The sequence below is a fragment of the Canis lupus genome, chromosome 26 (genome assembly GCF_003254725.2).
Source record: "Canis lupus dingo isolate Sandy chromosome 26, ASM325472v2, whole genome shotgun sequence".
Classification (NCBI taxonomy): domain Eukaryota; kingdom Metazoa; phylum Chordata; class Mammalia; order Carnivora; family Canidae; genus Canis; species Canis lupus.
Window position 1 is genome coordinate 25,424,894 of NC_064268.1, and position 21,798 is coordinate 25,446,691.

Sequence of the window (21,798 nt, forward strand, 5' to 3'; positions counted from 1 at the left end):
ATATCCTACATATTTGAAATAGAACACTTTGGCAAGTATTTAACAAAAGGATAATTCATGAATTTGTGAGCAGATCATTTGGAACACCAAGTGGAGAGTGAAAATGATGACCTAGTATCAGTGGGGACCACTGATGTGTCTGAAGACATGACAGTAATAGGTTTGGGGATGAAGCAGGACAGGAGGGAAGAGAGTAAGGAATGACTGGTTCTGACACCCAGTCTTCCTTCTATAGATATAGGAGAAGGTATCAGACATAGATTACCTGCTTATACTTCTAGTTGTTCATGTAAATACAGATTGTGATACTTTGGCCACAGGGAAGCATTGTTGCCTAACAAGAGAGCGGACACTGATGCCCATCTGCCTCTCAGGACCCTGAGCCTCCTCCAATGGGACTGGGAGCAATGACCCCCACCCATGTGTGATTCTCCTGCACTGTGACCCCTCCAGTCACATGGAGAAGCTGCATGGATGCATGTCCTCCCTCAGTCAAAGAGGAACACGGGTCATATCTTCCTTCACCTTGTGACCATAACCATCACCCACCTAGAGGTAGGTGGGGGACACGGGGAGTGGCAGCAATGTATTTGCAGGAATGATTCTATTCTCAAGAATGATGGAGAAAAGGGATGCCTGGGTGGCTCTGTGGTTGAGTGTCTGGCTTTAGTTCAGGGCATGATACTGATCCTGGGATTAAGTCTCAAATCAGACTCCCCACAGGGAGCCTGCTTTTCCCTCTGCCTATACCTCTGCCTCTCTCTGTGTGTCTGACATGAATAAACAAATAAAACCTTTAAGAAAATGAAGAGAAAGAGTGACTAAGGCTCAGTATCCCCAGTCTCCATGGTGGCCCTTAGGAGGCTATGTTGTCATGTTTCCTAAATGGTTCCATGTTAACTTGCAATATACAATCCTTTATTATTTTTTACTGGAGTTCAATGTGCCAACATATAGCATAACACCCAGTGCTCATCCCATCAGGTGTCCCCAACAGTGCCCATCACCCAGTCACCCCAAACCCCCACCCACCTCGCTTTCCACTACCCCATGCTTGTTTCCCAGAGTTAGGAGTCTCTCATGTTTTGTCACCCTCACTGATATTTTCACTCATTTTCTCTCCTTTCCCCTTCATTCTTTCATTAATTTTTATATTCCCCAAATGAATGAGACCATATAATGTTTTTGTCCTACTCCGATTGACTTATTTCACTCAGCATAATACCCTCCAGTTCCATCCATGTCAAAACAAAGGGTGGGTATGTGTCATTTCAAATGGCAGAGGAATATTCCATTGTATACATAGACCACAGCTTCTTTAACCATTCATCTTTCGATGGACACCGAGGCTCCTTCCACAGTTTGGCTATTGTGGACATTGCTGCTAGAAACATCAGGGTGCAGGTGTCCCAGTGTTTCACTGCATCTGTATCTGGGGAGTAGATCCCCAACAGTGCAACTGCTGGGTAGTGGGGCAGATCTATTTTTAACTCCTTACGGAACCTCCACACAGTTTTCCAGAGTGGCTGCACCAGTTCACGTTCCCACCTACAGTGCAAGAGGGTTCCCCTTTCTCCACATCCTCTCCAACATTTGTGGTTTCCTGCCTTGTTAATTTTCCCCATTCTCACTGGTGTGAGGTGGTATCTCATGGTGGTTTTGATTTGTATTTCCATGATGGCAAGTGATGTGGAGCATTTTCTCATGTGCGTGTTGGCCATGTCTATGTCTTCCTCTGTGATATTTCTGTTCATGTCTTTTGCCTGTTTCCTGATTGGATTGTTTATTTCTTTGCTGTTGAGTTTAAAAGTTCTTTATAGGTTTTGGATACTAGACAGTTATCTGATATGTCCTTGCAAATCTCTTCTCCCATTCATTAGTTTGTCTTTTAGTTTTGTTGACTGTTTCTTTTGTTGTGCAGAAGCTTTTTATCCTGATTAAGTCTCAAAAGCTGATTTTTGCTTTAGTTTCACTTGCCTTCATGGATGTATCTTGCAAGAAGTTGCTGTGGCCAAGTTCAAAACGGTTGTTGCCTGTGTCATCCTCTAGAATTTTGATGGAATCTTGTGTCACATTAAGATCTTTCATCCATTTTGAGTTTATCTTAGTGTGTGGTGTAAGAGTGTGGTCTAATTTCATTCTTCTGCTTGTGGATTTCCAATTTTCCCAGTACCATTTATTGAAGAGACTGTCCTTTTTCCAGTATCCTTTTCAAGTCTTTGCTGCTTTCTCGAATATTAGTTGACCATAGAGTTCAGGGCCCATTTCTGGGTTCCCTATTAGGTTCCATTGATCCATATGTCTTTTTTTTTGTGCCGGTACCACTCTGCCTTGATGACCACAGCTTCGTAGTACAACTTGAAATCTGACACTGTGATGCTTTAGCTCCGGTTTTCTTTTTCAATATTCACCAGGCTATTTGGGGTCTTTTCTGATTCCACACAAATCTTAAGATTATTTGTTCCAGCTCTCTGAAGAAAGTCCATGGTACCTTGCTAGCAATTGCTTTGAACGTGTAAATTGCCATTGACATTTTCACAATATTAATTCTTCCAATCCATGAGCATGGAATATTTTTCCATCTCTTTGTGTCTTCCTCCATTTCTTCCAGAAGTGTTCTGTAGTTTTTGGGTGTAGATCCGTTACCTCTTTGGTTAGGTTTATTCCTAGGTTTCTTATGTTTTTGGGTGCAATTATAAATGGGATTGACTCCTTAATTCCTCATTCTTCAGGCTCATTGTTAGTGTTTAGAAATGCCACTGACTTCTGGACATTGATTTTGTATTCTGCCATGCTACCAAATTGCTGTATGCGTTCTAGCAATCTTGGGGTGGAGTGTTTGGGGTTTCTAAATCCAGTATCATGAAGAGGGAGAGTTTGACTTCTTCTTTGCTAATTTGAATACCTTTTATTTCTTTTTGTTGCCTAATTGCTGAAGCTGGAACTTTTAGTACTATGTTGAATAGCAGTGATGAGAGTGGACATCCCTGTCTTGTTCCTGATCTTAGGGGAAAGGCTCCCAGTGCTTCCCCATTGAGAATAATATTTGCTGTGGGCTTTTCATAGATGGCTTTTAATGTGCTGAGGAATGTTCCCTCTATCCCTACACTCTGAAGAGTTTTGATCAGAAATGGATGCTGTATTTTGTCAAATGCTTTCTCTGCATTTATTGAGAGGAGTATATGGTTTTTCTTTTTTCTCTTGTTGATATGATGTAATCATTGATTGATTTATGAGTGTTGAAACAACTTTGAAACCCAGGATAAATCCCACTTGGTCATGATGAATAATCTTAATTATTGTTAAGGTATTTGTTGAGAATTTTTGCATTTCTGTTCATCAAGGATATTGGTCTATAGTTTCCTTTTTGGTGGGGTATTTGTCTGGTGTTGGAACTGAGGCGATGCTGGCTTCATAAAACAAGTTTGGAAGTATGCCATCCCTTTCTATTCTGTGGAACAGCTTTAGTAGAAAAGGCATTATTTCTTCTTTAAATGATAGAATTCCTATGGGAAGCCATATGACCCTGGACTTTTGTGTCTTGGGACATTTTTGATGACTGCTTCAATTTCCTCCCTGGTTCTTGGCCTGTTCAGGTTTTTTGTTTGTTATTTCCTTTACAGTTATGTTAATTTGTGGTTCTCCAGAAATGCATCCACTTCTTCTAGACTTCCTAATTTTTTGGCTTATAGCTGCTCATAATATGTTTTTAAAATTGTTTGTATTTCCTTGGTTTTGGTTGTGATCCCTCCTCTTTCATTCATGATTTTATTTGAGTCATTTCTCTCTTCTTTTTAATAAGGCTGACTATTGGTTTATCTCTCTTATTAATTCTTTCAAAGAACCAACTCCTGGTTTTGTTGATCTGTTCTACAGGTTTTCTGGTATCTATTTCATTGAGTTCTGCTTGAATCTTCTGCTTGGTGTAGGCTTTTTTGCTGTTCTTCTCCTTTCCTTTATGTGTGACATTACCTTGTATAGTTTGGTTTTTGCAAATTATTGAGAGATGCTTATATTCCGATGTGTTTCCCTCTTAGGATTGCTTTTGCTGTATCCCAAAGATTTTGAATGGTTGTTTCTTCATGAGTTTCTCTTTTGAAACTCATGGTACCTTAAGCCTTTTTGAGGAAGAGTTCCTAATAATATTGTGTATTTGTTCCAAAGAAATTGGTCTATTTAAGCATTTTTGGACGATTTTATTATTCTTAATTAAGTGTATCTGTTATTTATTATTAATCCAATTTTTTCATTATTTATTTTTGTCCACATACCATTACTTATTTCCATATTTGAGTATCATATATTTTTGTTTAAAAGTTCTCAAGAGTCCCACTCAGTGCCTGTCACCCAGTCACCCCAACCCCCTGCCCACCTCCCTTTCCAGCACCGCTTGTTCATTTCCCAGAGTTAGTTGTCTCTCATGTTCTGTCACCCTCACTGATATTTCCCACTCATTTCTCTCCTTTTCCCTTTATTCCTTTTCACTATATTTTATATTCCCCAAATGAATGAGACCATATAATGTTTGTTCTTCTCTGATTGACTTACTTCACTGAGCATAATACCCTCCAGTTCCATCCATGTTGAAGCAAATAGTGGATATGAGCACTAGGTGTTATTCTATCTGTTGACAAATCAAACCCATATATATAAAACAAAAAAATTAAAAAACACAAAAATAAATAAAAAATAAAAGTTCTCAAGAGGTTTATCTTATTTGTCATTGAAAAGCCTGACTGTGTAGCACCATCGAGATTTAAATACAGGTCACCATAGTGTGAACACCAGGGGGCTCTGGGCAATTGAGATTGACAAGAAAGAATGACTGATGCCAACCTTCTTCACATGTCAGAAAGGCCTGAACCTGCTCCAGTGGGATATGGAGTGGTGAATCTACCCATTAGAGTGTCTTCTGTGCTGTGACTCTATAACCCCCTGGTGAAATCAAATGATGGCTTTTTCCCAACCCATATGGAAATATACATAATCTCTTCCTTCTTTCTGTGACTAGAGCCATCACCAGTCCAGAATGATGTAGGGAACAGTCATCGGGAAGGAGACCACATATGTCATGAGTGACTCCATTCACAAGAGCAAAAGGGAAGAAGGAGCAAGACTGTCCCCAGATCTCATGGTGGTGCCTAGGAGGCTGTGCTGTCATATTTCCTTCATGATTTAGTGCCCAATTGCGACCTAAAATGCACATAAGAAAACCACTTGCTACCCAGGTGTAGCTCAGAGAAAAGATCCTGCATTCACTTATAGGACGTGGTGCCCACCATGCCACCTCCACACCACGTGGGATTCCAGAACTCCCACCTATTTCTACTCTGCACACATGAGAACCAAGAACTACACAGTCAGCATGAATAAGGTCCCTGTTCTGGTGACCAAATGTCAGAGAGGGCAACTATGGACAGAATCCTTGTGATGGGAAGAAGAACTGGGGGTGTCCTGAGAGGAGTGAGGAGGAGGTCCCTCAAATCAGAAAACTAAGGTGAGTGGCAGATGAGAAGTTGTTAACTTCACAGGGACTTCTCTGACCTGACAGTAGCCTGAGTTGTGTAAAAATCAGTCTTCTCCCAGGTGCACTATATCCATCCAGCATCCACATGCTCCCAGCCATTCACTCCAGGACATCCTGCAGGTTCCTCAGACAGCTGTGGAGGGGCAGGTGCTCTGTGCCTGGAAACCTACAATGATCCAGGCAGAGGAGGTCCATTCCCTTTACCTTACATGGTCCTCCCTCACCCTGCACTTTTTGCTTAAACTTCGCTCCTCTTCTGAGCATCTTCAAAATTTGTGCTCCTATGCCTGCACCACGTTTCTCTATGACAGAATTTAATAATTCTTTCTCCAATTTCTCCTTCTTATACTTGCCTTTGTCTAAGACCAGAAGTAGAGACGACCAAACATGTGGAGTAGATGTATGGGAATAGGCCACTACCTCATATAGCAAAGATGCATCTTCGCAAGGGAACCTTAGTTTTGTTGAAGGTCCATGTATCTTCCCAAGAATCCTCATTCAGATCCTTCCTCACTTGGAGAGTTCAGAGGTGGGGCAGACCCACACATCTCAGGGGAGGACTGCTGAACTTTGACAACATCCTTCCCTAAAGAATCACTTAGATGGTCCCCATCCTCCTCAACATGAATTACCCTTATTTTCACAATCTGACCTTTTTGTTATTCATATGTCATATCCCATCTATACCTATGTATTTTAGATATTTATATACAGTTCAGATACTACCAATTATATGAAAATTATGTACCTTATGAATATCTGGCTCTCACTCTAGAGACTCAATACTGAATAATTTCTGCAACTTCTTGATTTGTAATGGAAAAAGTTTCAGCAGAGGAACATATGAATCAAAAAATAAGGTATAACTATGCAGGAAATAATTTATAACGAGAAACTTATAGGTTACTCACTGCACGATTCCAGCATAAATAGAAAAAAAGATGCCTAATTGGAGTGAAATATGCTTTTTATCTCTACCTTCAAATAATCCAACAGTCTGAGGTGTGTAGAAAAGCTTGAGGGGTATTCCCCAGATGTCATTGTTCTCAGAAAATGGGAATCATGGTCCAGTGAGGACATGGTGGAGATGTTAGTAGCTGAAGGAGAGAGTGGGAGCTGGTGAACCAGCAGAGAAAGGCTGCTTGTAGGGAGGTCGGTGTCCCCTCACAGGGGCCACATCCTGAGGAAGCAAAGAGCTGGAAGCATATTTCTCCTCTCCATCCAGTCACATTCACTGGATCAGGTACACAGAGGGCATCTCCTTCTTCACCCTTTCATCTGCATTAATCAGAAGATTTTTGGTCCTTGTAAAATACATGTTTCACAATTGATTCCATAGTTTCTGGAAAACACAAATCAGGTGTATCTCAACCTGGAAAAGAGGTTTTCTATTTTCCCCATAAGAGGTGGAGGCAGCACACATTCTATTTAGTCATCTATTTTCTCCTGTGCATACAGTCAATCATATGAGATTGCTTGTTTTAAGGTCATGGATGCAGAACTCCTTCTCATATTCTTTCCTGCTTCATTACTTGTTCATACTCTTCTGAAATAGGGAACAAACTATATCATCAACCCTCAATGGGATCTATCTAGTACCTCCTACAAGAGTTCAAGTGGTAATAACCTATAACAATCAGGTAGTTTTGTCTATATCAAAAATGAAGAAGCCCAAAAAAGATACTAATAAACAATTCCATTTAGGATAGCATTAAAAAGAATAAAACATTTAGGAGGGAATATAACCAGTAGGGGAAAAAAACTTGTAAACTGAAACTACAAAGATTATCAAAAATTAAAAGATTTAAATAAGTGAAAGGAATAGATGCTGTATTTTGTCAAGATCTATAAAGAATTTATTAAACTCAGGAGCAAAGAAAGAAACAATCCAATCATGAAATGGGCAAAAGACATGAACAGAAATCTCACCGAGGAAGACATAGACATGGCCAACAAGCACATGAGAAAATGCTCCGCATCACTGGACATCAGGGAAACAAAAATCAAAACCACAATGAGATATCACCTCACACCAGTGAGAATGGGGAAAATTAACAAGAGAGGAAACAACAAATGTTGGAGAGGATGCGGAGAAAAGGGAACCCTCTTGCACTGTTGGTGGAAATGTGAACTGGTGCAGCCACTCTGAAAAACTGTGTGGAGGTTCCTCAAAGAGTTAAAAATAGATCTGCCCAAGACCCAGCAGTTTCACTGCTGGGGATTTACCCCAACGATACAGATGCAGTGAAATCCCAGGACACCTGCACCCCGATGTTTCGAGAAGCAATGTCCACAATAGCGAAACTGTGGAAGGAGCCTCAGTGCCCATTGAAAGATGAATGGATAAAGAAGATGTGGTCTATGTATGCAAAGGAATATTACACAGCTATTAGAAATGACAAATACCTACCATTTGCTTTGACAGGGATGGAACTGGAGGGTATTATGCTGAGTGAAATAAGTCAATTGGGGAAGGACAAACATTATGTGGTCTCACTCTTTTGGAGAATATAAAAAATAGTGAAAGAGAATAAAGGGGAAAGGAGAAAAATTGAGTGTGATATATCAGAAATGGAGACAGAACATGAGAGACTCCTAACTCTGGGAAATGAACTAGGGTGGTAGAAAGGGAGGTAGGCGGGGGGTGGGGTGACTGGGTGATGACCACTGAGGGGGACACTTGATGGGATGAGCACTGGGTGTTATTCTATATGTTGGCAAATTGAACACCAATAAAAATAAATTTATAATAGATAAATAAATAAATAAATAAATAAATAAATAAATAAAAGGACACAGTGACAATGGACTGGATATCTTAGTATAGTGCACCTACAAACACCACGATCCAAATACATCTTCACACTTGGTACCATCCTGTCATTGGGCGCTGCCCCTGGTTTAATCCCTCAATGTCTCCTGGTCATCTCCTCTTGTTCCCTGTTAGGTAAGTTGTTGGACAACAGCTGTTCATTGGACTCAGATCTTAGACACACAATTCCAGTGAATTCCATGGATATTTGAACAAAACATCTAGGCTAGGATCCAATGTACATAGAGTGCAGGACCATGAGAGTTTGAGTGCAGGGAAGGTCAAAGAACCCCTCAGAAGTGAGGAGAGGTCCATTTAGAGTAATGTTCTCTTGATAGGAATCATCATGCTGAGTAATTTACAGAATGAGCCTAAAAAATGCTAAGCATATGAGATAGACAAACAAATTAGAATTTCTGGCTAACATTCAAGGGAAATTTTGAACTCAGAAAAGTCAGTAGGAGTGGGAGACACATTTTGCCTGGTGACATTATATGGTCATGAAATATAGGTTGAAAAGCCTTAGCACTGAGAGCTATGCGCTGACAGGAAAATATATAGGAAACAAGAACAACAGCAACAACAACAACAAAAAAACACCACCACAACAACATTCAGATGAAAGACAGAACATGAGAGACTTCTAACTCTGGGAAACAAACAAGGGGTAGTGGAAAGGGAGGTGGACGGGGGGTTGGGGTGACTGGGTAACTGGCACTGAGGGAGGCACTTAACGGGATGAGCAATTGTCATTATTGTATATGCTGGCAAATCAAACTCCCTTAAAAAATATATACAAAAAAAGACTAATCTTAGGGGAAAGGCTCCCAGTGAGCCTTTCCACTAAGATCAGGAACAAGACAGGGATGTACACTCTCACCACCGCTATTCAACCCAGTACTGGAAGTCCTAGCCTCGGCAATCAAACAACAAAAAGACATTAAAGGCATTCAAATTGACAAAGAAGTCAAACTCTCCCTCTTCACCAACATGATACTCTACATAGAAAACCCAAAAGCCTCCACCCCAAGATTGCTAGAACTCATACAGCAATTTGGCAGCATGGCAGGATACAAAATCAATGCCCAGAAGTCAGTGGCATCTCTATACACTAACAATGAAACAGAAGGAAGAGAAATTAAGGAGTCAATCCCATTTACAATTGCACACAAAAGCATAAGATACCTAGGAATAAACCTAACCAAAGAGGTAAAGGATCTATACCCTAAAAACTATAGAACACTTCTGAAAGAAATTGAGGAAGACACAAAGAGATGGAAAAATATTCCATGTTCATGGATTGGCAGAATTAATATTGTGAAAATGTCAATGTTACCCAGGGCAATTTACACGTTTAATGCAATCCCTATCAAAATACCATGGACCTTCTTCAGAGAGTTACAATAAATTATTTTAAGATTTGTGTGGAATCAGAAAAGACCCCGAAGAGCCAGGGGAATTTAAAAAAAGAAAACCATAGCTGGGGGCATCATAATGCCAGATTTCATGTTGTACTACAAAGCTGTGGGCATCAAGACTGTGGTACTGGCACAAAAACAGACACATAGACCAATGGAACAGAATAGAGAACTCAGAAGTGGACCCTCAATTTTATGGTCAACTAATATTCGATAAAGGAGGAAAGACTATCCACTGGAAGAAAGCCTCTTCAATAAATGGTGCTGAGAAAATTGGACATCCACACACAGAAGAATGAAACTAGACCACTCTCTTTCACCATACACAAAGATAAACTCAAAATGGATGAAAGATCTAAATGTGAGACAAGATTCCATCCAAATCCTAAAGGAGAACACAGGCAACACCCTTTTTCAACTCGGCCACAGTAACTTCTTGCAAGATACATGCATGAAGGCAAAAGAAAAAGCAAAAATGAACTATTGGAACTTCATCAGGATAAGAAGCTGTTGCACAGCAAAGGATACAGTCAACAAAACTAAAAGACAACCTACAGAATGGGAGAAGATATTTGCAAATGACGTATCAGGTAAAGGACTAGTTTCCAAGATCTATTAAGAACTTATTAAACTCAACACCAAAGAAACAAATAATCCAATCATGAAATGGGCAATAGACATGAAGAGAAATCTCACAGAGGAAGACATAGACATGGCCAACACACACATGAGAAAATGCTCTGCATCACTTGCCATCAGGGAAATACAAATCAAAACCATGATGAGATACCACCTCACACCAGTGAGAATGGGGAAAATTAACAAGGCAGGAAACCACAAATGTTGGAGAGGATGCGGAGAAAAGGGAACTCTCTTACACTGTCGGTGGGAATGTGAACTGGTGCAGCCACTCTGGAAAACTGTGTGGAGGTTGCTCAAAGAGTTAAAAATAGACCTGCCCTATGACCCAGCAATTGCACTGCTAGGGATTTATCCCAAAGATGCAGATGCAATGAAACGCCAGGACACCTGTACCCCGCTGTTTATAGGAGCAATGTCCACAATAATGAAACTGTGGAAGGAGCCTGGGTGCCCATCAAAAGATGAATGGATAAAGATGATGTGGTTTATGTATACAATGTAATATTCCTCAGCCATTAGAAATGACAAATACCCACCATTTGCTTCAACACAGATGGAACTGGATTTTATTATGTTGAGTGAAATAACTCAATCGGAGAAGGACAAACATTATATGTTCTCATTCATTTGGGGAATATAAATAATAGTGAAAGGGAATAGAAGGGAAGGGAGAAGAAATGGGTAGGAAATATCAGAAAGGGAGACAGAACATAAAGACTCCTAACTCTGGGAATCAAAGTAGGGGTGGTGAAAGGGGAGGAGGGCGGGGCTGTGGTGAATGGGTGATGGGCACTGAGAGGGGTCTTGACAGGATGAGCACTGGGTGTTATTCTGTATGTTGGCAAATTGAACACCAATAAAAAATTAATTTATTATTTAAAAAAATAAAATAAAATAAATTAAAAAATATTTAAAATTTTTTAAAGAGACGAATTCATATAGAATTATTACAAGGTGTGAACCATCTTGGTACCCTGAGAACCTTATGACCCTTACTTGTTTCAAGATGATGATAGACTGGTAATGACCTCAGGCACCTGGAAGAAACAACTAAATGTCAGATAATTCTGAAATATCTGGTAATATGAGCACATGCAATACATCATGTATTTAATGTCTGGAGGCCATTAGTGATTTGAGAATAAGTGTCAGGGCCAAAGGCGACAGGGGGCACCTCTTCATTCTCCTGTCCTGGGCAATGACCTTAAAATGATCCAGTTGCACAGTCTGGACACCATGCCAGGAGTGTTGGGTGGTGTCAGAGGGGATGGTGGGCTAAGCATGTTAGCGCAACAGGGGGCGCTGTCGCATGGGTCCTGTGAGGACAGACATTTAAGAAAATACACAAATTCTTTCAAACTGAGCAGGCAGTGTCCTCAGTGAAGTGTGTTGTGTTTCACAGGAGTCCTTGGAGTCTCATGAGTTCTCAGTTCTGACTCACTTTCTCCAGTCACATTTCACCCTCAATCCCCATGGAGTCATTTTCAGAACTGATATTCAGGCAGGAGACAATCCCATACCTGGGCAAATTTGCACTTTAAAAAAAAATCACCAGTATTGCTACCTGCTACCTGGGTCTAAGGTGAGAGACCCTTGAGGAGTGGAGGATAGGAATGCTCTCAGTGAGTCCTCAGGGAGCAGAGTACTGGAGCTTCGCTGACCTGTCCTGATTCTTCTCTTTACCTCCTCCCTCATCAAAAGGAGCTCCTTTCAGTGATGAGGGAAAGGATGCAGATGCAGAGGGAGGTCTTTTGTATTCCCTTGCTCCCATCATTTGCATAGGATGGTCATCACCCCAGTCTTCCTGTTGCCTTACAGATTCAAGCTTTTCTTCAGGAGGCTAAACTAGAATATGCTATTCTTTCATCCTTGGTAACTCATTTTTACTTAGAGAAATAAGATATTCATATTTGCATCTAATTTGTAATCTATCTATATATATAAATATAATATATTTGTAATTATATTTCATCAAATACGTAAACATTAAATATATATGTTAAATATATAATATATTATTTTTATTTTTTTATTTTTTTTTAATTTTTATTTATTTATTATAGTCACACAGAGAGAGAGAGAGAGGGGCAGAGACATAGGCCGAGGGAGAAGCAGGCTCCATGCACTGGGAGCCCGACATGGGATTCGATCCCGGGTCTCCAGGATCGTGCCCTGGGCCAAAGGCAGGCACCAAACCGCTGCGCCACCCAGGGATCCCTATAATATATTATTTTTAAAGATAATTCAAACAAGAGAGAGAGAATGTGTCAGGAAGGGCAGAGGGAAAGGAGAGAGAAATTTTAACAGATTCCAAGCTGAACAGATAGCTGAGAACAGGACTAGGTTCAGGTCCCCGAGATCATGACCAGAGCCACAACCAAGAGTGGGAAAACTAAACAACTGAACTGCCCAGGCACCCCATAGGAAATACATTTTAACTAGCCTCTTCATTATCCTAATGCCTATGATGATTCCCACAACAAAATTTAAATCAATACTTGTGAGCAATAAATGACAGATACAGGGGGACTCATATAGAAACAGCAGAGCGAAGAACACAGTAACACACAAGGTAATAAGGGAAACCTATGCAGAACTGTAATGAGTTGTGGAATTATGGGATACTCTGGGGACCTGTCACCTTTAACACTGGATTTAGATGGCCCTAGTTTAGTAATCACCCTGAGCACTGGCAGAGAACAACTCAGTGCCAGGTTATGCTGAAATCCCTGTAGAGGTGACAAGTAGATGTGGGGAATTGAGACCAAACTTCCTTAGTTCTGTCCTCAATCCACTGGACCTGAATAAAACGGCTTGTTGTTTGGAAGCTAGTTTGCAACATGTATGGATTCAGGCTGTGTGTTCTCTAGGCCTCCAGATGGGATCGTCATAAGGACTTTTACTACCAACCCTGGTGTCACTCCAGAGCAGTTATTTCCTCTTTGCCAAGTCATTAGAAACACTGGTATATTTGGCTAACTTCATAGGCAAAGATTATAGCAGCAGAACACAGACACTTGGGGTTTTAGGAACACGGGAGCCAATGGAGAGCAGCTGGTGCCATGACTGGTATGGTAACACATTTAGTATCATCTGGCTGACTGGAAAATGTGATGTTAAATGTCTCTAAGAGAAGATGTGTTCCATTTCCCCTTAATAATGACAAAAATAAAACCTAAGAGAAAATCAATAGACCAGAAACAGAATATATTTCAGATAAATTGCCAAACTTCGTCAGAGTTCAGCTGTAATTTAAAAAAAAATAGAAAAATACAAATATATATATATGAAGGAATAAAAGAAAGGATACAAATAGAGGTACATAAATAAAGAAAAGGAAGAAAGAAAAAAGGAAAGAAAGAAGGAAAAAAGCTATACAATGAACTTCTCAAACAAAGTACAAGAAAAAAAAACCTGAATAAAAAGTAAGTTAAAGACGTTACCACTGAGGTGGGTACTTGACTCGATGAGCACTGGGTGTTATTCTGTATGTTGACAAATTGAACACCAATAAAATATAAATGTATTAGAAAAAAGACGTTACCAGATATTTCACAGAACGAGATAGGCAGATGGAATTTAAACGTATGATATTCTGTTACATATTACATATCATTAGGGAAAAACAAATGGAAACGTGAATGAGCTACCATTGCACACCTATCAGAATGGCCAAAATCCAGTAGACTGGCATCAGATAGATTATGAACAGAAAAGGAATCAGCAAATTTGGACTATCCCCATCCATATGCTCAATGATATGTCATGTTAGTATGACACATCTTCCCTATGATGTATTAAGAACATCAATTCATCTCTTGTTATTTTCCCCCAAATCCATAATGTTAGCATAATTATAAGAAAACATGAGATAAACCCATATCCTGGGACATTTAAAAAAATAGCATACCAACTGTTTCCAAATTCCCAAAATCAAGAGCAGAGAAAGACTGAAAACTCCTACATTGGAGAATTTTAATATGTCCTGATAAATAAATGCAATGTTGTTACTTGGATTGATTTCAGGCAAAACTGTTAAAATAAGTAAGTAAATCAATCAATCAATAAGTAAATAAATAAATTTTGAAATCTAGATAAATTCTGCAATTTCGCAAGATGGTCAGATCACTGGCAAGTACTTGTTTTTATAAACATATCATAGGAACACAAATGTTACTTTAGAAAAAGCTAGGTGAAATATAGAGATATCTATCTTATATTTGCATTTATTTCTCTAAATATGAAATTATTGCAGAAAAAAGTCCTACACACAAACAATAAGGGAAGGAAGGAATCAAAATTTCTTCTTTCCACTCTTCTGCATTTAAGAACAGTAAGCCAGACATTTGTGCTATGCTCGTTTCCTGCCGTCCTGTAAAACGTCTCACATTGAGTTCTTGGTTATGGAATGTATTTATTTTTTATTACCCTGTATAGAATAATGTAAAAATAATAATCACGTTCTTTGTATTTTAATTACACAGCTTGAGAGTCGAGATAAATCATCTCCATCACAGCAGCTTAGCAGGATCCCCGCCATCCTAGCACTGGAAGAAAGCATTCAGAGCAGGCACCATGAGGATCCCCAGTTCTGGACAGTAGGAAGTGCTCCCATTCATCCAGGTCCTCTCTCTTACATCTGAAATGTCCTAACGCATGACAACAAACAAGCATAGGAAGACATCAGGAGGTAGAAGAAGGAAGAAGGAAGAGTTCAAACAAATTGAGGGAAACACAACAGTGCATACCCTGGTTCTTTTTCTTGTATGATGTCCCCCACAGGTAAGACAAGATGCTGTAGGTTCCTCCAACCAAGAATAATCCAGAGCCTGAGATCCAGAAAATCAAACCAAAAAACACGAAAACTCCAAAAGCAGCAACTCCTCTGGTCAGAAGATATGGAGATAATTTGTTCTGAATGGAGGAAATATTTGGATAAACCTGCCCAACACTTGCACACACTAATGAATCCCCAAACTGTGCCCTCATGCAGGGTTCACATTATTGCTCATCAGAGACATGGTGTCCCTATCCTCCTGGCAGAAGCAAGCAGTGCCCCAAAGCCCACCCGCCATGGTGTCAGCTACTCAGGAGATAGCTCAGCCTCCATTGCATGGGAACATTAACAATTCTGGACAAGGCAGGCCTAGTTGGTAGTTTGCACTCCAGTATTTCCCACCCATGATTTTGGCAGGTCCTGGGGAGCCCATCTGAACCTCATTGAGCAGTGGAGAGAATGAATGCAGTGCACAAGGCAAAGCTGGTTTGTTGTCATATACCCATTCCTGGTAACTGTCTGAACACTGGGGAACTGAGCCTGTGCTCTCCCTGAGCATAAAATCACTGAACTTTGATGCAGGAAGCAAAGGAGCTGGACCTGCATTTGACCCTCCGCTCCCTGGTGTCAGTGGGGACAAGGAATGCAGTGGGGAGCAGAGGATCCACTCCCTGAAGGAAAGCAGCTCCATTCAGTCCTGTGCATCCCACCATGGTGTTGGCAGGCCCCACCAAAGAGCTTGTCCCACACCCCCACCTGATGGGAGCTGGGAAGTGGCAATCACTGCCCCACCTTCTCCAGCAGAGAGTAAGCAGCAGAATGCTAAGCATTTTCACTTGAGTCACCTGGAAGCTGACACAAACACCCTTCACCTGCTGCTGCACCTCAGCAGGAGGATCATTTGTTTGAAGAAAAATAACTGAGGACTAAGCATCTCATTATATAATAACCATAATATCCAGGGTCCAATAAAAAATACGATATGTCAAGAACCAGTAAAATAAAATCCTGAATGAGAAAGGCGAATCGACTGACACCAACACTGAGGTTACTCACATGCTGTAATTATTGGACAGGTAGTTTTAGGCAACTATCATAAAATCCATGTGGTGTAAAATTACACTCTTCAAACAAATGGAAAAAATAGAAATGCAGAAATGAAAGAGAAATCATCAAAACAAACCAAATGGTAATTTTGCAACTGAAAAAGGTCCAGAAGTCATTGACGGAAAGGAAGCTCTCCAGAGGGACTCAAGAGTAGGTGACACTTCTTATTTGTTTGTTTTCTGGCTTATTTGTTGAAACCAAAAATGGGCTCCATTCCTTCTGCGCAGTTCCCACCATCTTGACTGATTCTGAGGCTGTCAGCAGGGGGCTCTGTGCACCTGCTCAGAGCTGGCCAGGCCTGAAACCCACTGAAATGGTTCCACATGCCTGGGCCCTGCCCTGGTGCTCACTGCCAGAGGGAGAGATGACAGCAGCTGTCTCCTCCCAGGGGACAAACCCATAGCTCTCACCAACCCCAGAACTCCTCCCTGGATGGAAGCTCCTAGCTAGGCTGAGGATCCAGAATCATATGGCATTGTGGGCTCCTATTTGCATAACATATCACCAAGCATGCCCTTCATCCCTGGAGCTGAGGAGGAGATAAAGGAAACACCCCAAATACAAATCAAAGTTAAACTGAGGGGATCCCTGGGTGGCTCAGTGGTTTAGCGCCTGCCTTTGGCGTAGGGCGCGATCCTGGAGTCCCGGGATCAAGTCCCGCATCAGGCTCCCGGCATGGAGCCTGCTTCTCCCTCCTCCTGTGTCTCTGCCTCTCTCTCTCTCTCTCTATCATAAATAATTAAATAAATAAATAAATAAATGAATAAATAAATAAAGAAATCTTAAAAAAAAAGTTAAACTGAGATATGACCTCCCACCAATCATAACAGCTAACAGACACAACATAGGAAACAGCAAGTGTGGGCAATGATGCGGAGCAAAAGGAACCCTCTTGCACTTATGATGGGTGTAAAACTTGTGAGCTCCTTTGGAAAACAGTCTAGAGGATACTCAATACATTAAAAATAGAAATACTCTATGATTCAGCAATTACCCTCCTAGGTATTTACTCAAAGAATACAAAAATAGTAATTTACAGGGATACATGCACCCAAAGTTGCATAGTAGCACTTCCAACAATACCCAAATTATAGTGTAAGCCCAGCTGATAAATGGTTAAAGAAGTTTTATATAGGTATAGATACAAATATATATATCATACATACATGAAGGAATATTATATATTATATATGATGGAACATTATATGTAATATCTGATGATGGAATATTACTCAGCCCTAAAAAAGAATGAAATATTATCATTTACAAAGAAGTGGATGGAGCTAATGAGTATACTGCTAAGTGAAATAAGTCAATCAGAGAAAGACAAATATCATATAATTTCACTCATGTAGAATTTAAGAAATGAAACAAAGTATCATGTGGGAAAAATACAGTAAAACAAGAAACAAACCCTTAACGCCAGAGAACTAACTAATGCTTACCAAATGGAAGGCGGTTGGAGGGATGGGTTTAAAAGGTGGTGGGGAGGGCAGCCCAGGTGGCTCAGCTTTTTAGCACCACCTTCAGACCAGGGCCTGATCCTGGAGACCCAGGATTGAGTCCCACATCAGGTTCCCTGCATGGAGCCTGCTTCTCCCTCTGTCTCTGTCTCTGTCTCTCTCTGTCTCTCATGAATAAATAAACAAATAAAATCTTAAAATAAATAAAAGGTGGTGCGGGGGTTAAGGAGTGCACTTGTGACGAGCACTGGCTGATTTATTTAAGTCTTGAATGACTAAATTGTACTCCTATTACACACGGTGTTAGATAATTGAAATATAGAGAAAAACTTAAATAGAAAAGAGACATCCCAGCGACCAGAGCAAGTTTCAAGGCCAGGGAATCTGTGGAAATTCCACATCATGATCTTAACTCCTCTCCTCACCTCCCCCTCCTGGACACTTCTTCTGTTAGAGATTTCAGAGGCATCCTTAGGAGGGATTCCTCTGTCTTTCTTCTCCATTCCTAATAAGAGTCTATTTTCATTTCAGGGACGAATTCTCAGATTGTGGTGACTCAGTAGCCTTCTTGGCCATGTCCCCAGGAGGGAGAGTCACTCTCAACAATGCCTCTAGCAGAGGACACTATCCATACTGGATCCAGGAAGAGATTGGCCAAGTCTAGGCCATTTATTTATAATAAAAACAATAAATACTGATTTCTCAGGCTCCCTTCATGGGAACAAGTCTGACTTGACCATCTGCTAGTGCCCAGCCTGAGGACGAGGATGAGTACCCCTGGGGGCTACACTATAGTGGTGCTGGGTCCAGTGAGAGACCCAGATGATGAAGGGAGACATACACTTTGTTTCATCCACTGTGGATACAAATATCATGTGATTAATGACATCGCATGGCCAAACACCTGAGCCCAGAGCAGTATAAATGCAGACTGGCCATGGGGAGATGGGCATTGGGAAGGGTCTGGACTGATTTCCATCCCTGTGTGAGTCCTAACATTGAGTAAGTGTATGAGTGACTCAGGAGGAATTAGTTCACAAAAACCCAAATTTAGGTATTTTGTATTATAAAATGTCTGTTGAATCAGAACTATAGATGGAGGCTAAATACATTTCTTCAAGGACAAAAAAGAACATTAAAAAAATCCTCCTTTACAGCTAAGAAATGAAAAATGGAAAAATCCTCATTTTGTATTCTCTTAATATTTACTTTATTAGATGGCATTTCAGTGTAATGCAACTGTGTTGCATATTTTAAAAAAGTAATGATAATGTGTTGAAAAAAAAAAAGGGACACCACCTTGGCTCAGCGGTTGAACTCCTGCCTTCCACCCTGGGCTTGATCCTGGAGTCCTGGGATCAATTCCGATGTCGGGCTCCCTGCATGGAGCCTGTTTCTCCCTCTGCCTGTGTCCCTGCCTCTCTCTGTGTTTCTCTCTTGAATGAATAAATAAAAATTTTGAAATAAATAAATAAATAAATAGTGATAATTATAAGCCTTTTTGGAAAAAATTATTCTTTCCTAATATCCTCATTTAAACTGTATCCTACCGGGATCCCTGGGTGGCGCACCGGTTTGGCGCCTGCCTTTGGCCCAGGGCGCTATCCTGGAGACCCAGGATTGAATCCCACATCGGGCTCCCGGTGCATGGAGCCTGCTTCTCCTCATGGGCTCAGAAAAGCTCAGCTTTAAAGGCAGGAGAGGAAGTGAGATGGGGAAAGAGTCAACACCACCATGGGAAGTGAAGCTCCCTGACCCCATTCTCCTGTTCAGTGGTTCATGAAATGAACCCCATTTCTCTCTCCCAGGGTGTGTCCTTCTCTCCAATGTGACCTTCCAAGACTGTGCTTCCTTGCTCCCTCTCTGTCTAAAATGTTGAGGAGTGGGGCTTCCTTTCCATTATACTTAAACAAATACATAGCCTCAATCGATGGTTTTCCTTTTTTTGATCAACAGTTTTCAATATGGTCTATTAAACATAGAGCCTTGGTAGGGATCCCTGGGTGGCGCAGTGGTTTGGTGCCTGCCTTTGGCCCAGGTCGCGATCCTGGAGACCCGGGATCGAGTCCCACATCGGGCTCCCGGTGCATGGAGCCTGCTTCTCTCTCTGCCTCTCTCTCTCTCTCTCTCTCTGTGACTATCATAAAAAAAATAAAAAAAAAATAAACATAGAGCCTTGGTAGATCTCATTTTATTCACTAATTTGATGATGAGGATCAAATTAATATTTTCATCATGTGGAGCTTGATAAAACTATAATTCTCCATTTTATAATTCTAAATCAGAAACCATTCTCATTGTTCATAGATGTATATTTAACAAGCATTCCAAGATACTCATATGCAAGTTAGTGTTAAGAAGCATCTGTTATTGTATTAATATGAAATTAGTTCTGAAAATATCCCCTTAAATGTAAAGAGAGTAACATCTTCTAACTTAATCATTCCCACATCCCACTAACAATCCAAGAACACTGAGAAACAGGTTCAAAATTGCAATCCATTTGTGGTCACAACAGCCTGCTTTGGAGCAGTGCATGCTGTGACATGAAGAAGTGAGGGACAACACGTGACCAGTAGATGTCAATGTGTTACTCAGCCTGGAGACTGTACGATTTGAGCATCATGGTTCCTGATGACCATGGGCTCTCAGGGAAATATCAAGAGACATAGGATAGCGTAATTATTATATGTCAGATGGCTCCTTCTAAATAATGTTGTGCAACACTTGACATTATACTTGGATGGTTTCTGTTTATTTTGCTTTAAAATACATTATATTTATTAAATATTACTAAAATAATCTCATTGTAATAAAATTAGTATTTTAGTTCTTTTTACATCAACAATGATATAGGGGGCACCTGGGTGGGTACATTTGGTTAAGCATCTGTCTTCAGCTCAGATCATGATCTTGGTGTCCTGGGATTGAGCCCCACATCCAGCTCCCTGCTCAGCTGTGAGCCTGCTTCTCCCTTGACCTATGCCTGGCTCTCCTCCTGATTGTGTGCACTCTCTAAAGTCAGAGATCACTCTGTCAAATACATAAATAAAATATTTAAAATAAAAAACAAAAGGAACAATGATATTAAAGGTAAATGAAAATTACAATCAAATAAAGTGGAGCCACGGACATAATTTATGCACTGTAGATTATGTTTAAGGAATGAGGAATCACTTTGTTTAACTCATACTCACCAGTACTTATACCAAGTTATTTGTTCATATCTGCTGCTGACATCCTTGCCACAAAGATAACTCCAGGTTCAAAGGCTTTTCTAGAGAATCCCTTCAAACATTTAAGGAGGAAATAATGAGAATACTACAGAGAAGCAGGGAGGAATGAACAACTTTGAGTATACATTATAAAGCTTATTTTCCTCATTTAATATCCAGACTCAAATTTCAAGATAAAGGATATTAAAAATCCATAAGTTTCATGAAGACAGGAACAGAAATATAATGAAATATTTGCAAATGCAAAGTGACAGATTATTAAGAGTGGTCATTTTAGACATTTAATTTGTGTAACATTTAAAATCAATCAACTTGTCAGGTATCCTGCTCAGCAGAGAGCCTGCTTCACCCCTCCCGATCTGTCTCTCTCTTACTATCCCAATTCTCTCTCTTAAATAAATAAATAAATAAATAAATAAATCTTTTATAAAGATATAAAAGAAAATAAGGGCAACCCGGGTGGCTCAGCCGTTTACCACCGCCTTCAGCCCAGGGTGTGATCCTGGAGACCCAGGATCGAGTCCCACGTCGGGCTCCCTGCATGGAGCCTGCTTCTCCCTCTGCCTGTGTCTCTGCCTCTCTCTCTTTCTGTGTATCTCTCATGAATAAATAAATGAAATCTTAAAAACAGGAAAACAGTAAATGTAATACATTTTATAAGAGAATAAATTAAAAGATATGGCCATCTAAATAAATGCATCATGACTCATCTGAAACATTCATCCTAAAGTTGTCTGAGGGAAGAGGGTGATCATGGTCATATATCTTTTGCCTCAGGTCCTTATGAGTCTAGAGATCTTGTGACTATTTGCACAT

The 21,798-nt window shown here is 40.4% G+C and overlaps 1 long non-coding RNA gene across 1 annotated transcript; it reads left to right on the forward strand.

Annotated features, from left to right (window-relative positions):
• The first annotated feature begins 358 nt into the window (after positions 1–358).
• On the forward strand, positions 359–17,264 carry LOC125753736 (uncharacterized). Its single transcript, XR_007406194.1, has 3 exons — positions 359–555; positions 5,012–5,497; positions 14,884–17,264. It is a non-coding gene; the product is annotated as an uncharacterized LOC125753736 (long non-coding RNA).
• Positions 17,265–21,798: the final 4,534 nt, after the last annotated feature.